Source organism: Varanus komodoensis, unplaced genomic scaffold, assembly GCF_004798865.1.
Source record: "Varanus komodoensis strain SLA01 unplaced genomic scaffold, ASM479886v1 scaffold1, whole genome shotgun sequence".
NCBI lineage: Eukaryota > Metazoa > Chordata > Lepidosauria > Squamata > Varanidae > Varanus > Varanus komodoensis.
Genome location: NW_025335268.1, coordinates 101,375,377 through 101,384,985, shown reverse-complemented (window position 1 = coordinate 101,384,985; position 9,609 = coordinate 101,375,377). Strand labels below are relative to the sequence as shown.

Genomic DNA, 9,609 nt, shown 5'->3' with positions numbered 1-9,609 from the left:
GAATGTAGGTTTAGATCTTGTTGGTGATCCTTCCTGGCTTATTCATCAGCAGCAATGTTTATGACACTTTAGGTGATGCAGAGGTTATCTTTTAGGACATACAATATAATACATCCTGTTCCCCTTTTTGATTTGAAATAAGGTAGTAGACGACAAGTTTATTGCCATTATTTTAAGAATAAAACACTCTTGCTTCAGAAATCACATCACATGGAATGGGTGAGAGTGTTTCAGAATTCTGCCTTTTTAGATCTGCCCTTGGATTCATTGTCCATGGTACAAAATAATGTCCCTTCCTACATTTCAGTTATTAGCAAATAAGACTTCAGAGTTTGGATGACATGGATGACTTTATTGATATTTTGTACACATTGTAAGACATTAATAAGTTGTGATTAGACAGTGTAGTTAATTTTTTAGGCATGCAAACACACACACTCTCACTCTGTAGCACACTATCCTGTTTGCATGTTACTCTCTTTCTTCTAAGCTGCACTCCTATGTGATCCTATGGTGAGAATAAGCAGCACCAAACACAGTAGAGCTGAAATCTAATTAAGAATACACTGTGCTTCTAGCTATTTCTATCACAAACATCAAATTAGTCATTTACAGGGATGTTTTGCTGTTAATTCTGTATGCAATATTTAATCTTCAACCCATGACCAGAAGCTGTTTCTCTAGCTTATGTTCGTTCATTTTTATTTCAAACCACAAGGGGTCCTTCTTCTACCAGTGACAGATGTACAGTTTCTATTCTGTCCCATCACTATTCTGTTGCAGTATTTAAACTATGGAAAATGTGAACTATGCATTTTATTTATTAATTTCTAGTTGTACCTCTCCCTGCCCCATAGATTCAGTGTTGGCTTGTATTTTCATAGGATGTCCAATTTTATCAACATCTCCTTCTTGTAAATAGTTTCCCTTCCTTTCTGCAGTGGTAGCCTTCATTGAGCCTCAAGGATCTATTTTACTGTACAAAACAGATAATTAAAAGAAATATTCAGGTTAGGATATAACAGGGACAGGAGTTGACTTTAACAAAGTGAGAGCTTGTTGCTACTATGGACCATGCTATGCCGTATCTTATCGAGATTTCCTTAAAACTGGGTTTGCTGAATTTTGATTGAAGCAATGGTTTAGGCTAAGGTATGTTTAGCCCTTTCTCTCAATTTCCTCAATCTAAATAGCCCTTCTAAAAAAATACAAATGTCAGAGATACCAAATAATCAAACTCATATGATATTGTCAACAACAAAGTCATGGACAAATTTGAAAAGGTTGCATAGCAGTATATATAGGGAAGGCTCATAGTTCAGTGGTAAAGCACATGCTTTGTATTCAGAAATCCCAAGGTTTTGTTCCTGGCATCTTTTTGCCAGTATAAGTCAGAGTTCCACAAGTTACCTTTTTCTGCTGCTACCAGTTCTCTGAGAATACTTTAAAGCCTCCCCATAGCCTGGTATAGGAAACCTAGGTGTGATTTGGGCAGCAACTCTAGAACCAAGTTGAACTATTAAACAAGTGAATTTATTAAAGGAATAATTTATACATAAGGGAATACCAATATTTACTTTGGGGGCTTCAAAGGTATGCTTGCTGACATTTCTTAAGGACTCAAAGGACGGTGTAGCTATTATCAGCCTCTTAATTACTTATTTTACCTCAGGCCAAATCCCTAAACCACCATCTTAGCCATACATACTCACAAGATACACTCTACACAAGAGGTTTAACCTCCTCTGACAGTGAATCAAAAGATGAGTTTAAATAACCCAGACTTCTGAAACTCTCTCTTTCAGCTCTAGGATAAATGTTAGTTTATGCTTGTATCTCCCAAAAAAACAGGTACATTTTGTGTGATTTCTCAAGCAAGAGTATTTTATCGTAAAACAATGGCAAGAAACTTGTGGTCCATCAAATTCTTGCCAATCAGACAGAGGATTGTCATCTGGTGTCCTCCAGATGTTTTGGACTACACCTCCCAGCATTTTTTACCATTGGCCATGTTGGTTGGAGCTGATGAGAGCTGAAGTTCAAAACATCTGGAGAGTACCAGGCTAGGGCACATTGCTCTTCAGAGTAGCATTCACGTCTGTGTTGAGTATCTTTAGCAGTGGGAGGATAAATGTGCATAACTTTTCAAGTTTTAGACTTCTAGATGAGCCTGGATGACTTTCTTAACTTTTCTCATTGCTACCATCTGCCTTTTCAAAGTACAATCTTTTCATGGCTTGAATTGAACTGCAGCAATTTTCTGCTGCAGTTCAATTCAAAGGGTTCAGGAATTGCATATTTTTCCTAATTTGCATAACGCTGTGGTGCCCTGAAGTTTGGTTAACCCATGGTGGTCTGTCACCTCATCTGAACCAGGGTACCTTTTCAACAAGGTCATTTCTTCAACACATGAGAAAAGACTAGCATCTAAGGGGTTGGAAGGCAAATTGCCTCAACTTCAGGGTCTGCACCAAGAGAGAGATGGGTTGAGGCCCCGTGTGGACTTTTTGCAGGAGAGAAAAATGGCAGGTTCTCTTAAGCCCCTTGCCTCACACACAAACACCCTCTCTAGCCCTTAATTAAAGCTGCTGCTGCTACAATCCCAGCTCCATCCACATTTTCCTAAAACACCAACATATCTTGAGACTGAATAATGACACCGGATTCTACGCTGGAATGCTGAGTTGTCTTAGACTGTTCTAACATTCCCCCTACACACACACACACACACACACACGCACACTGGCCATAAGAACAACACTGGGCTACATTGTAACCTGTGTATTCTCAGCCAAAGCCCTGCCTTCTGCAATATGGATTTAAAAATGATGAACTTTGCCTGAATACATTATCAGGATGTTTTTGAAATGTTTATTAAAAAATAGTATCAAAACCTGTGTTAGAAAGATCATGAACTGTCCTCACAGTTAACTTTCATTTTGGGGTAGATCCACTACTGCCCACATTCTGCTACACTAAGCTCCTACATATCTAAATTCTTCTTCAAGGCCGCAATTACTTCCTAACAAAGACGCCCCCCCCCCCCCCCCGCTACAAATGCTTAAGATTCCCAGAAGAGTTAACACACCCAGACAGTAGAGGTGTCAACCATTGCTGAAGCTTCATTTCATAGCTAAAATCAAATGGAAACAGGCTATTAAAATGGCTGGCATCTCCAAGCCAGTGGGGCAGTGTTTTTGCTCCAGCTTTCAATATAAATGTTAAAGTTGCTATCGGGTTAAGCGCCATCAGTGTTCCTTAAAGTTCACACTAAAATCTGGATCGGCTGTTCCACTGTAGTGGCCTTGGAGCCTCCAGCCTTCATTGGTGGGCCTCTTGCCTCACATCTCAGCTTCTTTGTGGGCTTGGGAGATTACCTTTTTTCCATTAATGAAACCTGGGAATCGAAAGATTATGGCTAATAGGAGAGGCAATTGTTCCCCCTTGCCCCTTCCTGTAGGTCCTCATAATATGTGTCTATGTGGCACTCAATGCAGGCAGGGAGTGAATCATACGAACTCTTATTGTATTCTTCTTCCATCTCAGAAACTGCAAGCAAGTAATTTGTGCCCATTAGGAATATACATAATCTTGCCATGTTGCAAAATGGCAGCTGTGACTGTACTTTGCCCATGGTCATTATAGTGATATTAGAATCAGATTAGATTTTTCTCTTTTTTTTAACCAGGGATGTAAAATAAGAAATGTATGCACTTGATGGTTATTAATCAGGAAGTAGTTGCATACATGAATCAAACAATTCAAAATTGGTCCCATTTATTTTAAAAGATTTGCTCTCATGCTTTGGTTTTTGGAAACATGCAATGAATTTTAGAGAGAGGCTGCCTCGAAATATGCATAATTATGGTTTTGTATATAGTGAGAGGTTCAGGATAAGTTCACAGCATTGGTTTATAATTGGGTGAAAGTGTACTAGATAGGCATGCAATCTGTAACACCCAGATTTACAGATGTACAACTTACAGATGTTACTTGTGGTGTGGGGGCATGCTTTAGAAGCACACAATACTAATACTAGAACATAGAACATCACTCACTTCAATAATTATGTTAGCTGGAAACTTCTTGGAAACCATTAAGTTCAAAAAGAAAACTGTTCTTCAGGTATCTCAGACCACAGGATACCTGGGCAAACCAGTTTCACAGCCTATATCCGAAGTTGTACACTTAGCTGGAAAAAATCACATTACATTCAATGTAACATACTTCTGAGTAGACATGGATGTTATTTATTAAAATATTTTAAAACTGGCCTTTATCAACTGATCATAAAATACAACAACTTCTTCAACGGAATGTAGGGTTTGTACTGTAAGGCTGTAGTCCTATGTTTGGGTGTGAGAGCCAATGCAGATTGTACTTTTTGGAAAATTTGCCTAAGATTGCATTATAAATGAAGACTTTCACTTTTCCACTCTCTGCCTTCTTTCTTGCAGGCCAAGAAAATCACTGCCTATTCCAACTCTTAGGGGACTAGTTCAACTAACTCAGATAGCACTGAGAGACTCACCACACTGAATGGTAAGTAATTAGTGCATATTATATTGGCCAATATATGCTCAAGCTAGGAGGAGGCCTGGAACAATAGGATGCGGCCATGATCTGGTGCCCATGGATATGCCAGCAATGGGCAGAAGGCCTGGCAGAGCAGAGCCAACTGGTAGCAGCTTTCACCACCAAGAGTGAAGGAAACCCATTTTCCTCAGACCCTTGGGAATGACTTGCTAAGGATCCCACTGGGTTTTCTTGTGTTGGGCTTCTTTGTAGCCTTCTTGTCTCCTCAGGGAAGCCCTATATAGGTTACCTGTTTTGCTTAGCACATTGTGAGCAACCTGGCTGTTAAAGCGGCATCAGCATAGCAGACAACATGGTGTGCTCCCTTGTGAGCTTCCCCTCTTTCACCCCAAAGCACTCAGGGTTTTGGTCAAAACAGGGTAAAAGATCTGTCAGGGATTAAGGCAAAAAGAAGAAAGGTTGGTCGAGCGTGCAAGCAATAAGAAATTTACAGTGGCAATTTAGTGGCAAATGGCAAATAAAACGGAAACACACAATCCAGATATTCACAGTTCTGAGTTATGTTGCTTGCTTGGTTCTTTGAAAGCCTATGGTTTCTGCAGTGCAATTCTTCTGGTGCTTCTGTCAGGTCCTCCCTCCTTCTCAGAAACCTGCACTGCAGCAGTTGGGCAGAAGAAAAGAGCTTGGTGCAGCCTCTTCTGGTGTATGTGCCAAGCTCCCTCACTTCCACAACGAAAAGAGAAAGACCTCAGATCTATTCTGTTTCACCACCACTCTGCCACCTTCCTGCCTGAGTGGGGATTTCAGAAAAATCTCTTCTGAATCTCTTAGTCTTCTTTCATCCCTGCCCCTAAGTAAAGATTTCTCATTGTCTGGGCAACTGGACAATCGTACCAGTCAATAGGTTTGAGAGCGCCCATAATGAGTTTGAGATTTCTCTGTTTGTGTATGCTAAGCAGAGGTTCTTGGCCTTTAGCTGACCTCAGCCAGGTTGTTTGTATCTGACTGCCAGTATTCAGAGGACCTGGCATTTAGCAGGGGCCTGCAGCTGAGTGTGAAATAAAGATTTCTGTCTCCTGACAAGAGGTAAGAATATGGACCAACTCAGGGATTCAGCAGGAAGAATGAGGTTTGAGACCAGTAGAAATTCAGTTGAGTTAAATTCATACCTATTTTTGACAGATTTTATCATGTGAATTCTTTGCTGATGTTTCTGTAACAAATTGTTCTCTAAACGAATTTCTTCTGAAAGTGTTTTAGCTGCTGAAAAAAATCAACAATCACAACCATTCTTCCTCCCCCACCCCTTTTTGTTTAAAGCAGTGAAGATAAAAATTCATTTCATCACTTTAAGCTCAATGCTTGCCCTCACAGTTCTACATGCAATCCCACCAAATACATTTCCAAACCTGCTAGCTTGCTCAGCAGGGGACTGCATTCAGACATTCCCACCAACTGTGGGACAGGCTGCTTCATCTCAAATGAAATGACTGTTTATTTTTCAGAGCTCTGCCTACCCCCTTCCATCTTTCTTCCTTTGGTAGGTGTATAGAGCTCTTGCTTTCTTTAAAGCAGCCCTTTGGCTTGCCCCCTGCAGTGAGATCTGATGATTAGAAAAGTACCCAAGAGCTTGAAGTGAAGAAACCCTAGGGAATTTACCTGGGAAAAGTAACAAGGGAATTACTAAATGGCAAAGAAATGACATAGCTCAAACAGGTGTCATATTCATGAAATCTCATGAACCTGGGCCTCATACAGAACTGCAATTATTAATATGGGAAATGGACCTGGGTTTTCAGTTATTTCCCCATTGATAGCTAGCTTCTAAGTCAAAGGAACAGTTCTTTATATGAAGGAGAGTATTGCCATCTCCTTGCACTTTTTAGCAATTTCTTAGCTCACAAAGTGAGAGAGAAAAAAAGATTTTATTTATTTATTGTATTTCTATCCTGCATTTTTCTTGCAAAGAACTCAAAGCAGCTGTCATCATTCTCCGCTCTTGTTCTCAATCTTATCCCTACAACAACAGCCCTGTGAGGTAGGTTGGACTGAGAGTCTGTGACTGGCCCGTAGTCACCCAGTTGATGCCGTAGCTGAACAGTGACTATGACTAAAACTCAGATTGCCTGAGTCCCAGTCCTGTGTTCCTAACCACTACACCACATTGACTCTGGTTTAGAGCAGCAGCTTGCAAATATATACTCTACCTCACTGGTTTTCAACCTTTCCACAGCTGGGGACCAGTGAAAGCAGGAAAAGCACCTTGGGAACCACAGTACTGAGAGGGAGAGGGAGAGGGAGAGGGAGAGGGAGAGGGAGAGGAAGAAAGCGTTCTCCAAACCAACCAGAAACCGAGCAATAAAAAATGCCAACAAAAGAACAAGATACTGAAATTGGTGTAGTGTGGCTCCCAGCTGCCTCACTGAGCTGCCTCACACCTCCCTGCCTCCCTGGCAGAACTGGTGCACCCCCCACAAGTGTGATGCCAACTGAGGAAGAGCACAGACAGCCCCTGTGCTGGTCCACATCTAGCGGGATGCAGTTCCCCCAAAGGACAGGCAGGAAATCTCTCGTGGATCAGCACCGGTCCATGGACTGGGGGTTGGAAACCACTGCTCTACCTCACACAATACAATTACATCAGAATCTTACACCATCCATAGTTGTGCTTCAGTCTGTTCCACAGATGTGATAATATGGGTAACTGGGCATTAATAGAATGAATTTCCTTTATTTCTTATTAGTGCTGAAATCAGATGGAATTTTGGCAGATGCAGGTTTTCTCAGAGATGTGAGTGGGATGTGTAAGTAGAAGTGTGTGGGTTTAAATCAAAAGACAACAAAACCTCTGTAGCACCATTCCCGATATTTAGGGCACATTTCAACTAAAAGTCTGTCAGGCTAGTTAACAATCATAGGTTTCCTGTAAGTATCCTTGCAACTGCAGTTTGGTAAGGATGCCAAGAATCCTGTTACAAGCTATTTCAAATGTGTTGTCTCTAAGATCACATATGCGATGGTCAAAGTGCATATTAATCACTTTATCGCAATCTTTATATATTACTGGCTCTCATTCTAATGTGAGCAAACCATCCACAAATTTCACAATATTGAAATCTTTATCCCACGCCCAAACACATGCACAGAATCCCTTCATGCTGAAACCTTTGAAAAGAAGATCTGTGCTCCACACGAACATTGCCTCCTAGCTGTGTTTTGAACTATTTCCATCAGCTATGAGACATGCTAAAGTTTGACTTGTTGACACAGCTTGAGCTTCCCATCAGTACTTTACCTTGGTGGAAGCAGCCGTCTTTTGGAGGATCAGCTGCTATGACACTTTGTGCATCTGCTTAAAAAACCAGAAGCAACTGAGGCAAGAATAACCTAAATTCACTCCCCCAACCCCACCTTGAAACATTAAAGCTTCATAACAAGATCTCTTTTGTATCTGGCATGAATATGTATGATTTAGGCTTCAGCAGCAAATAACCGCTCTTTTCACTTAATGACTGCATCTAAGATGATTTCTCTGCGATGACCCTGAGCCTTGTGCATCCTTGGCTGAGGTGGACTAGTTGAAAAGAGGAAGAAGAGGTGGGGGGAGGCAAGAAACAACCCTATTTTGTAGCTGTTTATCAACTCCAAACAACTCTATTGTGTAACTGTTTATCAACTCCAATAAGACACAGGAATTTGTGGGAAGGAATTGCCTAGCAGTCTGTTGGCCTAGGAGTATGGACTGGTTTTAGCTGTTCAGTTGTAAAAATGAGGCTTTAAGAGCTGTTTTAATATTTATGTATCCTATGTTGTTTTATTGTTGTTGTATTCAGCATTGTATTTCATTGTATTTATTACTGTTGTTCCCCACCCCAAGAGCTTCAAGTACTGGATGATACCAAAATTAAATCAAGTTTTAACCTTGCAGTGAGTATATGTGAAGACAACCTTTCCTACAGAAATAGCATTTCTTTTAAACATATTAAAAGAAAGCAGAGTAAACTGGGCTGGTTCAGGGGATTTCTGGGTACTATTGAGACTTATGGGAGAAAGAAAGTGCATTTGTGATTGCAGGAACCACTGATTTGTGGGCTAAAGTAAAAGGACTACAAAAGACAAAACTGAGAGAAAGGCAGCAGCTGAGACTGGCAACATGCTATCAGAGTGAAGACTGCTTCTTTCAGTTCCATGCAGGACAGCCTTAACAACAGGCGCCTGATTAATGGTGAAGTGAACTGTTCCGGAAACAACATAATGAGCCTGAGTCTTCCTCCCTTTAATGTTTTTTTAGAAATAAAACAAGCATGCCTGGGGTGCAAAAGTACCCCAGAATCTCCATAGGAATAGCTTTTTGGGTACTTTCATGCCCCAAAGGCTAGCACTCCCCACTCAAAAGGCACAAAGCTCATTTCAGTACAGATAGTCTTGGTCTCCCTTTAAAGCTAAGATTCTTAACTAAAACCTTCAGCAAATTGAATTAAAATCCATTGAAAGAAAGCTGTGCTAAGATTTTTTTTAAGTTAAAGTAGGCCAAGCTGTTACTTTGTAGGGAAAAAAAATGAATTGCATTGTTATGTAGATTTTCTCATTTTGCATAGTTTCAGGAAGGATTAAACCTTAAATTATCTGTACTTGTTGATAACTGAAAGCCATTCTTATGTTGATTGCTGCCCCTTGAGGGGAAAAATCAGCCAGAACAAAAGTTTTGCAGATTTAGCCTTTTATTTGGTCACTTTCTAGTGGGTTCAAAAATGACCCCATGATGCAACTAGTGGTAGGTTTGCCTGTTTGTTTTTTTGGTTGAGAGAGGATTAGTTAATCATTTTGGGAGTCAGCTAATTCCCGCTCCACACAGTGAACTTTAACTAATGTCTGTTGCTTACATCAACACTGTCCTCACCCAAAATATTTTTTTGTTTTGATTTTTATATAGTGCTCCATTTTCATAGGCTTTGGGTGGTTTACAAGAAATTAAAACCAACATACATTCAAATTTGGACTAAAATAGAAAATTAAATAATACTAATTTCGAACTAATCTGGGAAGGCATGTTGGAAGAGAAAAGTCTTTAAC

At 40.4% G+C, this 9,609-nt stretch overlaps 1 long non-coding RNA gene across 1 annotated transcript in view; it reads left to right on the top strand.

Moving 5' to 3' along the window:
* The first annotated feature begins 4,454 nt into the window (after nucleotides 1-4,454).
* Nucleotides 4,455-9,609, top strand: part of LOC123033640 — a 49,066-nt gene continuing 43,911 nt past the window's right edge. Inside the window, exon 1 of the long non-coding RNA XR_006416620.1 lies at nucleotides 4,455-4,542. This is a non-coding gene — a long non-coding RNA (uncharacterized LOC123033640). The remainder of the gene's footprint in view (nucleotides 4,543-9,609) is intronic.